The sequence below is a fragment of the Lissotriton vulgaris genome, chromosome 4_1 (genome assembly GCF_964263255.1).
Source record: "Lissotriton vulgaris chromosome 4_1, aLisVul1.2, whole genome shotgun sequence".
NCBI lineage: Eukaryota > Metazoa > Chordata > Amphibia > Caudata > Salamandridae > Lissotriton > Lissotriton vulgaris.
Window position 1 is genome coordinate 1808554977 of NC_141691.1, and position 20723 is coordinate 1808575699.

Below are 20723 nucleotides of genomic sequence, written 5' to 3' on the forward strand. Positions count from 1 at the left end.
TAGCCACTTAAATATAAAACATTTTAAACAAGGTAATGCAAATGAAACAATTTAAACAACGTAATACAAATTTAACAATTTAAATACAGTCAAAACTCCATATTCATAGATATTTTTCTAAAACCAAAAGTACAAGCTTCAAACCTACACATAAGTAAATAAATAATAAATAGAAGAAACATTTTAAATGCTAATATTAATTAAAAAACGTTTTTAAAGCATTCCTAAATTCAAAGCTGTAATATACCATTGTTCCAAAATTAACAATTATAATTTATACATTTATTTAAATAGATTCTATATTTTTAATACATTTAAAATATTTATTAACAAAAAAAGAAATTGTTCGAGCAAAAAGTTTGAAACATTCCCTCAATTTAAATACATTTTTACAAAAATTTAATTTTAATAAAAGTTTACATAAAAATGTTTATAAATATTTAGCTTTTTTATTTTATACCACATATATATATATATATATATATATATATATATATATACACACTTAGGAATGTTATTATTTTTATATGCTCTTTTAAAGTCTGAAAACGCACTGACAACGTTTTTTATTTACAAAATAGGGTGGCTTTGCTTTATATTGCTTTCATATTTATTGACTTGTTGCACTATGCGCTTTACCTATTCATCATGCTAAGAATGTTTTTTCCAGTCAAGAATTTACCCATGTAGTCTGTTCTTCATGTTTATCAGTGCCTGCACTAGAATGGAGGGCTATATATAGTTTTGAATTCACGGCGTCAAATGAGATTGATAAAGCCTGTCATTGCGGGGTCGTGGGAGACCTGAACAAATAAATGAGCCCTATTCATACCGATCATCAGTGCGTGCCACTTACTCTCTGGAGTTGGATGGATGTTTGGGATATATATATATATATTCACTGAAAAAACCATAGGTTTCGCACCAGTTATAGTTAGGAATTAGCATTTTATAAACCTATTAAATTCACTGAAAAAACCATAGGTTTCACACCAGTTATAGTTGGATTGGTGTCGTTACAACGCAGGCTATTACAACACCTGCTGTTACAACGCGGTTTTTACATCGCATACCACTACAACGCATAGTGCTTTTAAGCGCTGGATAGTGATTTATTTAATTTACTATTCCAACTCCAGTCCCCGTGGATAGTAGGGAAGGTGTTGGATAGTAAATTAAATATATTCCCTATCCTAGAGCGCCCCCCAGCGCAATGCGTTGTAATGGTTTGCGTTGTAATGGTAGTGCGTTGTAATAAATGCGTTGTAAGTGATGTTTCCCGTTATAGTTAGCTGGAAATTTTACTGACATAAAACCATTGAAATTCCCACGTTGTAGTTAGTTGGACTCACTATAACTTGCGCGCCTGCAATGCACTGCTGATGACGTCACATATTACATCACTCATGACATGGTCAGTGACATCACTCATGACATCCGGAGAGCGTCCCGTTAGCGCTATTGCCGCGAACGAAAACATCATCATGACGTATCGCGTGGCCGCGTCCACGTGATACGCACGGCGTAAGCGCACCCAGAAGCACTCGAGCGAATACGATCGCGCAACGTAAACATCTGATGCGCTTACGCGACGCGACCCAGGGCACGCCGCGTAAGCGCGTCGGGTCATGTCACCTGAAAATAACACTTTTAATTGGTGCAGAACAGTTTTGGTTTCATAATGATGAACTCCCTGGTCTTGTGACCTGAAAATAACACTTCTCATTGGTTCAGGCCTTTTTTTTCCAAATGATGAAAGACCCCACCTTTTTTCCTTATTCTGACTTTGTCCTTTGACTGAGGAAGACCTGTTTTGCAATCTTTGAGGTATATTTTGTACTTTGAAATGGCTACAGTAGCAGCAGCAGCTGGAGCATCTGCACCACCACCACCACCACCACAACCACCAAGAGGACCACCACAAGATTACATTGGTGGTCAACAAGAGGAGGAGGAGGAGGAGGAGGAGGAGGAGGGGAGGAGAAGGTGGCTGCAAGAACACAAAACCCCATACCAGCCAAAACCACACATTGTATGGGAGTTTTTTTCGATCCCAGAGGGCAAGAAAAAAGTCAATGCGGCCAAGGTGACTTGCCTAATCTGTTGCACGGAACTTTCAAGGGGGAACCCTAATAAAAAATACTCTTTTGGAAACAACACCATGATTCGCCACATGCAGCGCAGGCATCCGATGAACTATTCTGCTGCAGAGATGAGGGAACTGGCCAGTAACCCTCCCCAATCTTCAAGCACCACCTCCAAAAGAAAGCAACCCACTCCATCGGGACCAGAGGCAAGGGAGACGATCCCTTGCATTCAGCCACGGTTTGAGGATTTCCTTATAACATGTATTCATTGTGGTAAGACCATCTCCTATGGTGAACTGAGCATAAAGCTCATCGTCCTTGCTGGGGACAACCACAAATGCCCCAAAAAACCCTAATTTTTTCTATTTTTTTTTTTGCTGCAGTTGAGCCATTTTCAATTCCCTGTTTTTTCGTTTCTCCCCATAAAAATAACAAAAAATATATAAAATAGGTCATGAAAGCCAAAAAAAGTACAAAATGTTCCAAAAACACAAAAAAAAATAAAACAACAAAAAGAAGAAAAAAACCAGTTCTTTTTAGAACTACCTCCAATTTATAAAAAAAGGCTAACATTTTTAAAAACTCTGTCATTCTTCTTTCCCCATGGGCCGCTCCCCGGTGCGCGTACCGGGCGCTCCCCCCGCGCAAATCAAATTTATTTTTATTTTGCACCGCGGGGCCCTTTTATAGCCCCCACATCAAACCTAGGAGGTCAGGGGGGTCTACCCTGCCCCCTTATGGTAATTTCCCCCTTTTTTTCCACCTCTTGTCTCTCTATCCTACTGAGACACAAGATGGCGGCCGGTCCAGACTGTTTCGAATGTTTACAGACAACCGAGAGCCAATCAGCTTTCCGTGCGCACCTCGCGTGTCGCGCCCGCTGCGCTCCCCGGTGCGCGTACCAGGGCGCGGCCATAGATATATATATTTTTTTGAACCTAAATTACTCAAAATCCACTGGAGCACATATCTTGAGACATAGCAAAGGCACATCGGGCTACCAGTCCATACAATTTTACCAAGTTTCGTGGAAACCCATTCAGCCGTTCGGGCTAAAAGTGAGTTCAACCACCCTATGGAAATTAACATGGAGGAAACACGTTTTGGGACCCCCCTTTTATCTCGGCCCCCGCTTGACGGATCCCCCCACATTTTCAGGGATGGAGCGGGCCACGAACTTTGAGAAATTCACGAAGATTCGTCCACCGGCGCCAAAGTTATTCCCAATAGAATGTTGCGGATTTCCTATGGAAAGTAGATCCTAACTATAACTACCTACTGGCGACCACCAGTAGGTAATAAATATATATATATATATATCCAGTACCTCCTCATCGAAAAAGGTACGGCACACTCCGGAGTTAAAGGGCAAGGGTTTTATTAAAAATATATGCGCGTGGTGCTAGCAATCCCTTTGAAACGCTAAGGTAGACGCGTTTCAAGCTTTCCAAATGGCTCTCATCAGTGCCTGTTCCTGGGTCTCTGTGCTGGTTGAAACGAGGTGTAGGTGAGTGGTAACTTGCTCCCTAATGCTGTCATCATGCTCCTCCTCCAATGGGCGGTATCTTGACCACTCGCACTTTCAGCCTGCCAAGCAATGCATGCTGGTAGATGCAGTCCATGGGGGTGCTTGTACAGTGACAGAGCCCCTCCTCACATCAGATTGTGTGCCCAACTCCTTAATCAGGTGAACAGCATCGCCTCCTCTCTCCCCAATGCAACATATCCTGCCATGGTGGCTGTCCAAGCTGCTAGGGGGGGCTCCGTGTTTTTGCAGTTTGTGCAAATGTCCAAAGAAAGAATACTGGTCTCAGCACAGTGCACCAGACCGAGAGGGTGTGCCGTTAGTCAGCGACCCGCTTGCTGACAACACACAAGACCAGTACCTCCTCCTCATCGAAAAACGTACAGCACACTCCGGAGTTTAAGGGCAAGGGCTTTATTAAAAATATATGCTCGTGGTGCTAGCAGTCTCCTTGAAACACTAAGGCAAACACGTTTCAAGCTTTCCAAATGGCTCTCATCAGTGCCTGTTCCTGGGTCCCTGCACTCTCTGTGCTGGTTGAAACGAGGTGCAGGTGAGTGGTAACTTGCTCCTTAATGCTGTCATCATGCTCCTCCTCCAATGGGCGGTATCTTGACCACTCGCGCTTTCAGCCTGCCAAGCAATGCATGCTAGCAAATGAATTCCATGGGGGCACCTGCACAGGGACAGAGCCCCTCCTAACATCAGATTGTGTGTCCAGTTGCTGGATATGGGCTGTACTCCAGCTTGAGTGCCCAGCAGGACGACCAAAAAGCCTCTCACCCCAACTCCTTAATCAGGCGAACAGCATCGCCTTCTCTCTCCACAATGCAGCATATCCTGCCATGGTGGCTGTCCAAGCTGCTAGGGGGGGCTCCATGTTTTTGTAGTTAAAATGTACACAAATATGGATACAAAAAATAAATTCTAAAATTCTAATTTACTAATTTTTATATCTTCAAAATTAACAAACAATGTATAATATATATATGTTTTTAATCTCCCCATGCTTATCCCCTAAAAACCTAATATCCTCCTACTAAGAAAAGTATTAAACAATTATTTTTCTACATTAATGGAGCTAAATATACACATTTCAACAACATTAAAACAAAACAATTATCTTTCTAGAAACACAAATAAAACACTAAACAGATACAATCAAAAACACTACAATAAATTTCATACTAAAAAACACTTAAAAATGATGTCATATACAATATTTTCTACATTAATATTTTTACAACAATTTTAAAAAACAATACTAAGAACACTATTTTTACTTTCAGTATTCCTGTCAACGATATTTTTGTTCTCCTAATATGTTTGATAGAATAGTCTGTACCACAATATTTATTTGCAGATGTTCTGTGCAAGCACCCCAGCATCCATCTCTTAAAAACAAGTAATTGTGCTTTTGTATTCATCTGGGAATGCATGGACCAAGAGAGGGAACTGCGGTCCTTATTTAGAGTTTAGCAGATGGGTTACTCTGTCACAAACTTGACAGATATCCCATTCAACTTCTTACAAATACATTATATCATAATACCGCTTGGCACATATAATAAAGCATACAAGATATCTGGCATAATTGAGACCTTCCAACTAATTCTAAATCAGGCCCTTTGTCAATTTTATATAAAAATAAATAAAACCACAGTACTCAAATAGGCTGAAGAAGGGGTTTAATATATGAATTGAAAATATTTTGTGTGAGGGTCACCTGCAAGCATATGAGACGGTAACAATGCGAAACCTGCAAGCATATGAGACAGTAACAATGCGAAGCCTGGCTCAATATTAATCCTATTGTTGTCAAACAATGATTAAATTAGGTACGTTTTGTGTCACCCATATTCATCACCCATATTCATGACAGATCTTAGCCAATGAGTATTGTTGTTGCCAGTAAGCCTCATCAAAGTCAGTGAAATATTGTATAGGGTTCAACTATGAAAAATGAAGCCCTTCTTTTACAGTGACGAGATACTGTTCCATGTAATGACATAGGTCCACACTTTCATATTAGTTCAGATGTTACTCTAATTGACTGAACCATCTTCCAATTAGCTTTTTAGGTTTCCTCAACAAACAGTTTTAGCTGTCTTTTGGTAAAAACTATTGGTCCAAAATATATTCAAGACATATATAACATCTACTTAGAATTGCCTTTGGGATGGCTCCTTGCCCATTGCGGGATGACTTTCATGGCGAGCTCAGGTATCTGCTGTTGATTAAATAGATTGCCTTTCTATTTTTGTGTTTGTCCCACCCAGGAACATGTTAGACTCACAGTTTTCCAAATTGTATCCGTTGACTGCTTACTTGAGGGGATTATTTTTTCCACTTCGCTATTTTGTTAGAGTTTGACTTTCAACATTTGGGGCCTGATTTTGATGCGGGTTGGAAAGCTTCCTGACCAAATCTGTTTGGAAATGGTTTTCGACCCACTCGGATCGGGACAGTCCGACCAACGGAGTACGATGCATCCGGATGCTTCCAGATAAGATTTGGTTGGATTCCCATTAACTTCAATGGGAGCATGTATTCCTAACCGCATCATAATTGGGCACTGAGTCGGGAAGACACGTTCCCGATCTGATTTGGAAGAAGCAAATGTCATTAGGAGGCCTTCCTAACCGCATCAGAATCAGGGCTAGGTGGGAATGCTTTCCTAACCACATCAGAATCAGGCCCTTAATGGGAGAGTGTCTGCTCTTTCATTCCTACCCTTTGCATTTGCCTTCTCTTCCCTTTCTTTCCTAGCTCACGGTGCTCCCTCCTGTCCCTCCCACTTGTGTTCCCACTTGGTGCTTCCCCAAACTTCTGTGTCTCCATATCCAACCACCAAATTGTTTCCCTGGAAGCTTTCCCTAAACTCCTCCCTGCTTAAAGGCACCTTTGTTCTTAAGTCTGCCCCTGCACGCCTCCCACTCTATGGCCAGTACTGCTTCTTGTAATATTCTGCTCCTGTTTCTCTCAGCTTCTCAGGTCTTTCCCCCACCTCACTGTTCATCACATTCTCACCTCCCTGCCACTTATTTATCATTTCAACATCATTTTCCCCACCATTTAAATTTTTTATAAAGTCAGTTCAGTATGTTTTATGAGGAGGCACAGCCCTTCTTGTAAAACAAAGTTAAATAACAATAGAACAAGTATCCACACTGCAGATGAGGGTATGCCAGAGCTCAATTTCAGAAAGGCAGTGCCATGAATGATTGAAGTGGGGAAAGCTTAAGCGTTCCTCTCCTGGGTAGAAAGAAGTGGAGCATAGACCACGTTCCCCAAAAAAGGAAATAAGACAAGACTGCCAAATTCTGCACAGAGGTATGCACTTCTGGGGCTAAGGGTTGGACAAGCTAGATATTTAGGAGGGTGAGGTATGTTTAACTGTGCTTATGCTGCTGTATGGCATTTTAAAAGACTTGGGAATGAGTGAATCATTGTGATGGAGCTTTGCATTCATGTTTTTGATTCTGAGAAAGTGGGCATCATATATCAGATTATGCCCAATGCATAGCACTGTAGTGTGATCAGAGTTGAACAGCACTCAAATCCTGCACTTCTTGCTGGAGGAGCTGAGGGTGCACCTAGCAGTCGGTGTGCCTGCTGACAAACTAAAGGAGAGTGCCTGGCTCTGCAGGAGGTGAGGCTGTCCAGGAGGAGAAGCCCAGCATGTTCCAGGTGTATGTATGCATGTTTGTATGTAATGAACCCACACACATATACCCACAAATACACCAACCCACACACTCACTGCATCATGTGCATGTCGCAAAAACAGTCAAATGAGCTGGATAGGACCACCTACAGTCAGTTCCTTCAAAGACAATTGAAATTATACTCATCTTCGCCACAAAAGTGTATGACATATGAAACCTGAACCCCCACACACTTATTTCTTCCTTCACAAAACAGCACCACATAACATCTGTGGATAGTTGTTTACTCATATGCACATAAAACTATATGCAGTCAACATTCTTTTGGCATTAAAACAAATAAAAGAGAGCTGAACAAATTAGCCGCAGCTCTTGACAACCACAATCAGACCTGGGGGAGAACTGGGGGGATCAATCCACAGAAGAAGATTAGGGGGGGTAGGTTCCTCATAATATACCACCCACAAACACTTGTATCTGTGCAGTACTGGACTCCTAAACCAAAGAGCACAGATCAGAGAGGCTGAGGATTTACAGTTCAATTTACTTTCTGCAGTTACACTCAGTATACAAAAACACAGGCATATGTGTTCATCGGATTTTAAAAGGTCTTACGCTGCCACAAAGTGGTCACCTTGCTCACTGTGGAAAGCCAGTCAAGTCCCAAGATTTGAAGGTCAGCCAAATGTGTTCTGGGAATTGTAGTCTATGTTTGAATCCACTAAGCAATTGGAGAATACACCTGATAAGCCTAGAACTGGAATCAGAATCTGCAATTCTGTGAAGTCAGGTGGTGAACCTTCGTTTCAGTAGGTAGATCACAAAGTGACTTTGAAAGAAACTGGGTTGTTGGTTGAGGGTGGGGTGAAACCCTACTTAAGCTGAAACCACAATCCTTGTCAGGGTGAATTCACAAGCAAACTCCAAATTAACCTGTCCTCATCCCCCTGTTAGCTTGGCACAGAGCAGTCAGGCTTATCTTAAACGTAGTGTGTAAAGTATGTGTGCCCATATCGGGCGCCGCGGAAGGACGAATAGGTCCAAGGAGGAACCAGACCGAACTACTCGGTCTCTTTCTCTGCCAGGCGACCCCTGAGGCTTTTCACAAAGAAATAACAGATAAAGCTTGAGGGAATCCCCCTCTAACAGTTACAGCGCCTTAGCGTGCGCTACACATAGCCAAAATATGACACAGCTCTTAATTTAAGTTTACTATAATTTAATTTGCACCTTATCACATATCTCATTGGTCCTGAGGAAAGCCAGCTTAGAATTCAAAAGGCACTGGCTGAAACATGTAGACCACACTGGACGCTGGAGGTCATCATAGCACTCCTTTTTACGTCCCTTTGCAACCTGCTAACAGAGGCCCAGTTTATTAAAAATTGTTAACCCTCGGGTGCTGGGACCTCGTGTATAGCTTTTTAAACTTCACCTCTTTCACCTTTTCACTGCACACTCAGCAATATACCAGCTCCGCAGTCACCTGGCGTTGCAGCACACCCGGGGCACATTCGGTGCCACTGTGGTGGGCCCGATGATGAAGCATGCCACCGACTAGGTCGGTGGGTGAGGGCTTTATAAGGAAAACAGTGCTTTTTTCCTCATTATTATTGTCTGACGTACCAGAGTCTCCTATACTCTTTCTAAACTAGCTAGTCCTCTTTGATCTATACATATAACCCAGGGGATTCGGGCTAGCCTATCTAGTCCTCTCTCTCCCTTTGATCTGCATAAAGTATGTGTGCAACACTTCAAACAGTAACACAGTAAAAACATAGAGTAATTGCACTCCAGGTGATAGAAAAATTGGTTTAATCTTTAATTAGTAAAACAAGACCAAAATGCTACAAATCCAATAAGTATTACAAGAGATACACAATTTTAAAGAATTGAAGGGAAAAAATAGCACCCAAAAACACAAAGCAGCAACTATGAATATCTGGTCTTGCTGGACGGGGCAAAATCACAAGTTTAGGTTGACTGCGATGTAGGGCAGGCCTACTACAAGGACCTAGTTAGGTCTGCTGAACAAGAGTACCTTAAATCCTGGCTGCGGAGAGTTGCAAGATCCCACATCTAGGAAGCGCCACACAGCCAATGTGATGCATCGATTCCGAGGGGCTATGAAGCTGCAATGAGAAGCCCAGCACTGTAATTGAGGATTCCGACAAAGAGGGTTTTCGATGCGGAGTCCGTCGTCGTCGTCGTTGAGGTTGCAGTCGACGAGATAATTGCAACGCATGGAACTGTGTTGGGGAAGCTGTGCAGAGTGGTGGTTCCGATGTGGGCTTCAAGGTTAATGCAGAGCCCTTATGCTGAGAGAAACCTTGCAGCAGAGGCAAGGCATTAGTACTGCTATGTCCACAGATGGGCTGGCAGAGCAACTTCAGCCTCACCTCCAAGGGCCCATGCCTGGGGTGGCACCACTTGGCAGAGTAGTCAAGGTTATGGGCTTAAGGTTGGTTGAGGCTTCTTTCCCTGAGGCTGTAGTCAGGAGGGCAAGCCGACTATCCCTTTGAGGCACTCTGGGAAACTGGGTTTAACACACGTATGTCCAGTCCTTCTCACCCAGGCATGAGGACAGCAAGCAGCAGGTCAGCACAGCAGGTCAGCACAGCAGGGCAGCGGTCTTTCAGACCAGCAGTCCAGCATAATGACAGTCCTTTCAGCTGTACAGCAGTCCATATTCCTGGCAGAGTATCCACAGTTCCAGAAGTGTACTGAAGATATGGTGTCTGAGGTCCAAGGTTTTATACCTGAACCCACCTTTAAAGTGGTAGCAGCTTCTAGAGGTTTTCCTTTAATGTTCACAGGCTTCCTTCCTTCCCTGGCATGGCTCCATACTTACTACAGAGAGGGTATGCAGCCCTCTGTGATGACACAAGACACAGCCTGTTAAAGTGTAAGAAGGACTGTGCCCAACTCCCTTCCCATGCCACTAAGGATGGCCCACTCAGGCACACCTAGGCTATTGTGCATGGTTGTCTAGTAGGAATGCGCAAAGCCCAACTGTCAGCTGTACCCAGTCATGTGATCCAGGATAGGCTGCAAGGAGTTAAATGTAAACTTTCAAAAAGTCACATTTTCTAAAGTGTAACTTCATATTTGGCTTTACCAAAAAGATGATTTTTAATTGCAATTCCAAAGACACCAAACAAGCCTGTTCTCCTTTGGAAGCTACAGCATATTGAATGCAATAAGGTAACTCTAATGTCATCCTATGGGAGAGGCAGGCATTGCATTAGTGAAAAACAGATCTGAGAGTGTTTCACTACCAGAAGTAGTGGAACTTAAAATAACATGTTCTACTTTTTTTAATACATTGTAGCCCGCAATCGGGCTGTTTAGGGACATATGTAGGGGTAATATATGTATGAAAATGGAAGGTTTGAGCCTTGCAGAAAGTTTATTTTGTCAGGTTGAAATGGCAGTTAAACTACACACACAGGTTGCAATGGCAGACCTGAGACATATTTGAAAGGGATACTGAAGTGGGGGCACAATATGTACTGCAGGCCCACTAGTAGCCTTTAATTTACATGACTGAGTGAATGTAGTACCACTATACTAGGGACTTAAAAGTAAATTAAGTATGTAATTTCATTTCAATAAGCTTTATTCGGTACGAGTAAAACAACCATGAAAGCACAAAAAGAAAATACATCGGCAAACATTTATTTAAAAAAAACAATACATTACAATAAATAGATAAAATCCAGACAGATTATTAGTACTACTTAAAGCATCATACTTTTCCTTGCATCAATGGATTTAAGAATAAAAGTTGCAGTAAAAAACATATATCAGGTTCTCGCAATGTAAAAATCATCCTCATAGCAGCTTCTGTAGTAAAAGTACAATATTTTATAAAGAAAGGTTTTAAAAATGCTATACGAAAGTTCAAATACAAATCAAAAATAAGGAGAAAGTGCAAAGTGCTTTGTTTAGTGTGGCCATCACATGGACAAGGGGAAGCAGGATACTGTTTTGCTTGTGGGAATGCTACCAAATGATGAACAAGACCAAGTCTCATTCTTGTGAGTACATAATGATGTGAAGATCTGGTTACCTGGCTCAAGTAAGTTTGGAATCCCTTAAAAACCGAATATGAGTTGTAGAATTGGCAATTTTTTGCTGACCAATGTTACTTCAACGCCTCTTTTTTCTGTGTAACAAAAACAAATTCCTCATTTCTGTTTTGGGCAGCTCGTCTACAACATTAGGGTTATCCAAAATATCTAGTTTAAAAACATCCTTAAAACTATGTGTAATATAATTGAGCTAGGGGATCTTAAGATAATTATCTAATCGAAGACAGTCTTTGATAATTGTTCTATTAAAGGCAGTCTCTTCCTTCCGCCATATAGATCTCCAGATCAATAAGGGTCTAAATGTTTTTAAGTCCGTCGGGTAGCTAATTCCTATTTCCCTATGAACTAATGCAGTTGACGCCGAAGATGGCAAACAGAGCAGCTTTTTCAAGAACATATTTTCCACTGTTTGCAGATCACAATTAGAGTTATGACTCCATTCCCCCGCGCCATAAAGTGCAATCGAGGTACATCTTGATTGATAAATATGTGTCATATCTTTATTTCGTTGGTCGCCTAACTTCGCTGCAAACCTAAAAACTCCGTGGACGCTTTTTGCCATCTTTGCCCGGACATTCAACATCTCTTGTGACCAGGTACCGTCACCAGAGAACGTTATCCCTAAATAGCAAAACGTATCCACTATTTGGATTTTCTGCCCCTGAATAAAAAAGGGATTAGTCCTCTTACGCGGAGGCCAATAGGTGTTCTTTATAAAAGCACAGCATCATCAGCATAAAGCAGTACCGGCACATCTTGGCCATCCGCCTGTGGTGCAACCGATTTCACTAATGTAAGTGCTGCATCAACAAGAGGAATGGAGTAAGGACGCAGCCTTGTCGGATGCCACATCTAACGTTAAATTTAGGGGTGCATTTGCCCCTGTGCCCATACCCACACCGTACCGATGTTGACAATCTTTCATAAAGCCTAGCCAAAAAATAAATTATAGGTTCTGGGGCTCCGAGTTCTAAAGGAGTTGGCCAGAGAATGGTATGATCCACAAGATTGAATGCGCTGCTGAGGTCAGCAAAGCATAGAAAAAGGGACCCTTGGTTAGACCATGTGTATTTTCCAATTAATAAATCTAAATTAATACACTGTTCAAGTGTTCCTCGCCCTTTCCTAAAACCATATTGTGTCTTTGTTAAAATCCCACTATCCTCAGCCCATTCTTCTAGCCTAACAAGTAGAATCCTGCTCATAATTTTAGTGGAGGAATCTAAGAGGGAGATTGGCCGATAGTTTTTGGCATCAGATTTAACCCCCTTCTTGAAAATGGGGATGATGATTGACTCACCCCAGGTCGGAGGAACTCCCTCAGTTACAGCAGCATTAAAGGCTCTGTTTAATAAAGGTCCCCATAGGGCAGGTATGGCTTTATAAACATCTATTGGGACCCGGTCCGGGCCCGGGGCCTTTCCTCCTTTGCTGCTTCTGATACCTTGCTCCACCTCTTCTAAGGTAATATTTAATGGTACAATAGGCCAGGTACATGAATTAGTAGAATCATTATTAGTAAAATTTCCTGATTTAAAAATGCTGGAAAAATGAACAACCCATGCCTCACTGCTAACATTGGACATAAATTCAGGAACAAGCTTGTCTTTTAAGAAAGGAGAATTTACTGTTTCCCAAAACAGTTGGCAATTTGATGTGTCCGCGGCCAAAGCAAGTTTGTCCCAGGCCTCCTGTTGTAACTCTCTCTTCCTCAGTTTGAGTCTGGATTTATAGTCCAATCTTAATTTCTTTACAAGCATCAAATCTCTGGTGCTACTGGACAGTGCTTGTTTTAACTGGTTAAGTGAGAGGGTACAGTCATGGTTAAACCATCCTCTGTTCTGGCTAAATTTCTTGTTAGATGTCGTAGTCAGGATTAGATCAATAATACTATTGATATAATCTTATTTTACAAAAGTTTGTTAAAATCAGTGCAGGCTCCCTTTTGACATCCAAATTCTCTGAAATCTCAACAAAACAGTCCGTAACAATATTTTTTAACACGCTATCTGGGTTAACCCCTTTCCATTTGATTCTTGTGCCGCAAGGTCTACATGGGGCGACATTTCCCAAAGTAATTGGTGTTAATACAGGTCGGTTTTCCCAAACAGCTACTTTCATTTTGATATAATTATGGTCGCTAAGTAGGGATTCTTTGATCCTGGGGGTGGTACATAGGGGGATAATATTAGCAGACATCAATACATGGTCGATGACTGAATTTGCATTTCTACCTGTAAAGGTAGGGACCGGTTTCCCCATCCCATCTCTAGCACACTGCATTATGTCCAAATCAAAATTCGCCATAGAGATGTTAAGTGTATCTCCATACTGATTGTGGGGAAAATGCATACAGTCATACCTGTATCATTCCTAAACCCGCAGACCCTAGTGGTAGACAGACAACATATAGGTGTGTTAAAATCTCCAACCCAAATTATGTCAAAATTAACATCCTCTTCTGAGCCCAATTTGGCAATAACATTCTCCAGTTCTATAACTACTTTATGCTGTGTACAGTCAAAGAGGTTATTATAGAAATTAATTAAGAGAACATCCCGGCCATTTTTTTGCTGTAACCATAGTACCTGTGAATGACATCCGATGTTAATAAACCTTTTAACTTCTATAGGCAGATTGATTGACAGGAGAATTAAGAGCCCTCCCTTTGCTCTACCGGCCAAAGAACACAGGGCGGGTCAATAATAGTAAACAAACCCCTCAAAGTTAACAAGGTCTATGCACCAAGTCTCCTGGAGACAAATAATTTTGTGGGTATGGAGAAAGTCCATCCACCCTAGCATATCCCTTTTTTTAGGCAGCCCAGCAATATTCCAAGTGGCTATCGAGAACCCGCTAGCTTGGCATGTATGTTCTATTTCTATATATTGACCTATATTACCCTCAGGGGTTGCCACTTGCTCTATGCCAGGATCCCTTTCACCAGGGTATACGTTACACCCCGTAAACTTACCTGACCCACTGGTCCCAGTCCCACTATGATTTCAGCCCCTAGTTCGCCAATGCCCCTACTGTTCGCCATTCCCTCTGTATGGCGGTTTAGATCCTGTCAATCATTCTCCTCAAGGGTACTGAGTGATTGGAACCGATTGTATAAAGGTAGGGTAAAATGCGGCTGGAGTGGTAAAGCCCAGTTGGTTCTTTGGCATTCCTGAGTTGACCCTCTAGGGGGAACTTATTTTAAATGGCTATAAAAGAAACCAAGTGGGAGTAATGAGGTACAAGAATCATTTACTTGCAGGGCTAATACTCTATTCAGAGAGATCCTGGCATAATGTGGGTTCTTGAAGTTAATAATAACACAATCATCCTGTATAGATTTCTTTAAAGGGCCTATCCAGTTGACTCTTCTTGTTGTAAGAATCTGATCTGCGCAATTAACCGGATAGCCACAGTTAAGGTTAAGCCAATGCACCGTTTTATTTTTAAGGGATGCATGTGATTCGATTTGGGACAAACTAAGAGGGGGGGCATTCGCCAAGACTGCCACATACGGGGAGCAATCCGGAGGTAGATTGATGGTACTACTACGTTTTCCATCCTCTAATTCTTTCTCTACCCTGGTATTAGTCCCCAAAATTATCTCCTTACTACTTATATCTAGGTTTCATACATCACAGGTATGGTTACTCCCTGTCAATTGCTGTGTGTGGCCGAGAGGGAATATATTATCGCCCGTAACTGAAACTTGTGCATTAGGGTTAATACTGGCCCTCACAATCCTATGGGTATCAGGCACTGGTCCCAAGGCATTTTTAGAGCCTTACTGCCGTCCAATTGTAGTTAATTTAAGTAACTCATTGTGGTGGTTCAATTCCCCACTAAGCCTAGATACTTCCCCGTTTATTTTGTCTATTTTATTGTGTAGTGGTTTAAGGTATGTTTCAATTTTAACAGCCTAGGCATTAATGATTTGATTAACCTGTGTACCATTAAGTGACCCCATACTAGGTGGTTGCTCCCCTGTACAAACGGTTCAAAAAAGGGGGTGGTGATGAACAGAGTGTCTGAATTAAGCAGACCACTCTTACCCAGTCAAGAGATCAGGGCTTGATCCATCACCGTTATTTAGCTCACTGCATCACCCCAGTTCAGAACCTGGCTATATGCAAATTAGTCTGACCCAGTGCCTCATGGGAACAGGGCAGACCAAACTACCAAGCCAATTCTTCACCGGAAAGGAGACAAGCTTCCGGGGACCGGTTTCTGGCATTTCAGCCGTCGTCGGCCCGGCTTGCTTGAATCCTGGTGGTGCAGTGTACAAACGGGGCATGGAATTTTGGTACCTTTTCTAATCGTCCCCCGTTTTGGCTGTGGCTTCTTACAACTCCTTTTCTTTCTTGGGGTAAGCACCTCGTTAGTTAACGGCATACAATAGGCTTCTCTACTTTCCGGAGAATTCAGAGCAGGGTCTAGGTTTACACAATCCACAATAGGGGTATATCTTGTTCATTAATCACATTAGGCTCCACATGAGGATCTATTGAGCTTACTGGGTCCGGCAGGCTGCCTATTCCTAATGAAAGGCGGCATTCAGCCCTATCTATTTCAACACTGATGGCACTAACCGCCTTTACAAGGTATGTATCGATGGTAGAACCCGTGGGCACAACTATATTCTTGTTTCCTTTACGTTTTGACATATTATGTGTGGCGTATGTAGCAAAATACCACTGGTACTAATATCAGCAGGGTGAACTCAAGGACCCACGTGTAGAGAAATAGGTATTACAGAAAGCCTGCACCTTAAAACAACCAAAGGGTCATGCTTAGTTTCCAACTAATAAAACAAAAAACGATGCAGGGAGAAATATTTCAAATGGGCATGAATATCCTATTCACATTATCACAATATCAAAGCTTATTGATTGATTTAAAAAAAGTTTTAAAAAAATACAAATTGGTGACACAATCATACGAGCTCTGGTAGCTGTGTTTGCCTACTGGACAGTAGACTATGTTAATCTAGACAGGTTTTATCATGTCCGGCTACTCACAGTGTCTCCATCAGTCCAAGCTACATTATTTGGTACAAGATTCAAGGGAAATGTCCAAGCCCAGCCTCGGCCTGTCTCGGACGGGGAAATATCCTTTACAACGCAACTTTTACCACGCAGTACCTTTACAATGCCGGTTTTTCAACGCAAGTCATTACAACGACTTGCGCTGGGGGGGCGCTCTAGGATAGGTAATAGTTTAATTTTCTACCTTCCCTACTATCCACGGGGACTGGAGTTGGAATAGTAAATTAAACTATTCACTATCCAGCACCCCCCAACGCAAGTTGTTGTAACGACTTGCGTTGAAAAACCTGCGTCGTAAAGGCATGCGTGGTAAAAGCATGCTTTGTAACAACGTCCATCCCTCAGACGGGTTCAGACGGGCCTGCCATTGGTCTGGGCTTCCACCGTGCGTGCGTCCCGCGGTGCGGAAGTGTCAGGGCGATTTGTAGCACCCCTGGTGCTCTCTGTTGACGTTGCGGCCGTGGGCGGCCGTTTCAGGGGCTCTGGGACCCATATTCCGCCCAGCAGCAGCAACCGCCAAGTATGTCAATTGGGTATAAGCCATACTTACCATGTTTTAAGGAGTGAGTACATGCCCTTAAGCAGCGGTTAGAAGTGGTAAAGTGTGCAGAGACCTTGGGCCGGCAAAAATGAGATCAGCAAAAATAGAACGAGTGAAGGCAAGAGGTTCTGGGGGATGACCACCCTAAGGCTGACAGGTCTAATAGACTTAATTTATTTAAATGACTGACAACAATAATCATGTAAAGGTTTATTTTGCATTTTATTATGTTTCTCCAAGGAAACACAATTTAATTACATTTAAAGTGACTACACTGAAAGAACCTGCTCTCTTCAGTGGTGTTTTGAAATATCATGTTACCAAGTCCAAGGAAGAAATCTTCACAAGCATAACCACAACCCACAATGCTGAATGACAATCGCAAACTATATTGTCAGTAGGGTTCCAGCAGAAGACAGAAACCCCCAAATTAAACACTTAGGGGCACATTAGGATCGCGGGCGGACTTTGTCCACCCACCATCCCGACGCAAAAAGGGACTGCCCGCCATAAGGGTGTGGTCCCTTGGGGGCCATTAGGATGCTAGAAATGCACTTCATGCAGTTCAATGCACAACGTAACATGCACCTTGCGGTGCCTGCCTTGTTGTATATTGAAATGCATGGGGGTACCACCACCCCCATGTGCACCCCACCCCCCAGAATCCCTGGGGGCTCGCAACGGGCCCCTGCAAGTGATTCCTGCATGCCTTTCCGTGGCGGCAACGCACAGAAAGGCATGTGTTCGCCACCATCATAATATGGTTGGCGGTGTCTTGCAGACACTGCCACCATATTAAACTCTTATCCGCCGATTCAACTTGTCGACCAGGCGGAAAAGCTGTGAATGGTTTTTCCATCTGCCGTGGTCCCCCCGCCATAGTAATATGGTTGGGAAAAATGGGTGGCGGGTGGGGACGGATGTCAGGCGGATCGCCACTGACATACGGGTGGTGGCGATTTGCCCGACATCCTGATGGGGCCCTAACTCGGTGCTGGCACTAGCAGGGCTTACAACAGGCAGAAGACTCCTACATATAAGCTTATAACATGGAAGGCAGTCATGTCTGCTTTGCTTCACAGAGTCCAAATATATAGGAAACATTTTTTAATGCAAGTTCCAATCGATAATGTAGATTGCAGCCAGTAGGTTTGTGAACAGGACCAGAACCATACAGCAAACCACAAGAACATCCCTGTAGCAAGAATTTGTGTCGTATCAATGAAAGTGAAACTCAAATGCCCAAAGCTGTCTATACCAAGACCCTATAAAATGAAACCAGCTGCTGTTGAGCTGCCATTGAGGAGAGTCACATGAAGGCAACCAATGGTAGGTATTGAGCGGGCTAAAGTCTGCGTTTTTTTTTTTAAGAAACAATAGATCATCACAAATGACAGCACAAGAGCAGTCTGAGGCGAAACTGAATTCCTTATTTGACTTCCTGGGTTTCTGGCCTTGCTTGCTGAATTCTCATAGGTCTAAATTCCTGGTAGTATTTTCTTGGCTGTACCAAGAACTCATTTTTGATAGTTTTCAGGATGTGACCTCCCAATGGATTTTATTACACTGAGATCCCTTGTGAGCGGAGCTGGGTAAACCCATTGGAAAATCCATTTTGAGGAGAAGTGTATATAACCACACCATTTCTCAAACCAGTGCTGCGATATTTAAAAATAAGACATAGGTCACTCTAATCCAAATGGTAATCTAGAAAAACCAAAACATTACCAAAAGCGAGTCTTTAAAGGGAGGATTATTCTTAGAATAGCGGGACGCAACCCTGTCAAAATACATATAATGCCAAGTTTTCCATTTCCAAATAAAGGTGGTGTTAGCCGTTAAACGGCCACTACAACGCGGCCGTTTCCATGCAAGGCTTTACCACGCATGCATTAGAAAGCATGCATGGTTACCACGGAAGCATTTACCACGCATACCTCTACTACGAGATGCGTAGTAAAGGCATGTGTGGTAAATGCAAAAAATAAAAAAAGGGGGCATAGGGGGCCTACCCAATCCCAAAAAAAAAGTGAGAATAAAAAGGGGGGTTGGGGGAGGTCTCCCCCCCAAAAAAAAGAAATTACGAAGCAAAATGGAGACAATCGGCGTTGTTAGAGAGGAAACGTAAAGAAACTTCTGCTTCCTCTTTACGACGTAGAACGTCATCAAGGAAGATGAAGATGAAGACGAAGAAAGAACGACGTGAAGAGGTAAGGGGAATTAAAAAATAAAAAAAGATTGAGGGTTAAGGGCAGGGGTAAATAGACGAAGGTTTGGGGGCTGGGGGACACGTAAGGGTGAAAGGGAGGGGTATAACCTTTCCCAAGAGTATGCCATTACCATGCATAAATTAACAACGAAAATCGTTGTTAATCTATGCATGGTAAAGGAATATTCGTGGGGAAGGTTCTGCGTAAAAAAAGCATTCCGTTGTAACGCATGCTTTGTAAAGGCATGCGTTGCAATGGAATTGGTACGAATGAGATATAACCGTGTTAGCCTAATATGAACCTTTATCGTCTTTATATCTATAAGAAAAAACTTGAGTTATTTGAGTTTATGAAATGAGTAAAATGCATTTGAAATGAACAATAGTATATGAGTGTCCATCAGTTGGCAGATAAAAAAGTTACAATTGGCACAATCTTTACAGCGCAAAGGTTTTCAGAAACTTTTTTGGGGTTCAATTACATGTCGGAATGTAATTCGAAGACATACAAAATTATCTTTCCTCCGATGAGTTTGGCTTCTTAATGCAAAAGACTGCAAATGTTGCATCAGATAGATTCCCACAAAATTAAAATATTTTTTCATTTTGCCTCTGTTGAGGAAATTTGACATTTCAAGTGAGATGATGTTGTTGCTTCTGTTTGATAAATGAATAAAACGTGTATTTGGCATCTGCTGTAATCAGATATTTGACAAAGAGAAAAATTTCACTTCAAAGTGTTTTTTCAGCAGTGAAGAGTAGGAAGGGGGTGGTGGATCAAAACTTCATACGAGGTGGCATCCACCAAGGGCTAACATTTCAAACTAAGGGCCATATATTTTGAGTTTCTATTTGCAAAAAAACAGTCACAATGTTAAATAAATCAGAGTGGGTCGCAGTTTGACCTCCCTAAATAATATTTATTAGGTAGGTCCCAAATTTTTTTCACACTGGTAACAATCACAAGGCTGGTGGCTTGCAAGGATCAGTATAATACTATGCCTGGAATTGCTTTACGTAAAAAAAAAAAACTTTTTCCAATCGCAGCCCGATTCTTCAAAGGTAATGGGGCTTCTTTTTCAGAAATGGTTTCTGTTTTTAAAAACTTTCAGTGAGAGCAAGCTGTGGCAATGGTGCCCAGGACTAACTATTGCCTACTACTCCTGAAACTTTTACACCAATTGACAAAGCACAAGCGATTTGGGGGTGGAGGCTTCCCTTTTGTGAATAATTTTTAAATACGATGGGGCTTATTTACAAGCCCCTGGCGCCGCTGGTCCGTCACTTTTTGTAACGCATCAGTGGCGCATCTTGCTGCCCCATATTTTACAAGGACATGTAATGCCACCCTGCTTGACTTTTCATGTCTTTGTAAATACTGCCCCTTTACACACAGCATTGTGCGTGAAAGGGGTGTGCCATAGGCATTGCTGTAGGTGTTCCCACGCAACACCCATGGCTTCTGCCGCATTTCAAACTTTACCAGAAATGTTAAACCTGGAAATGTGTCAGAATGATACACATGGGAGGTGTAGGGAGACACAATGAGAACAA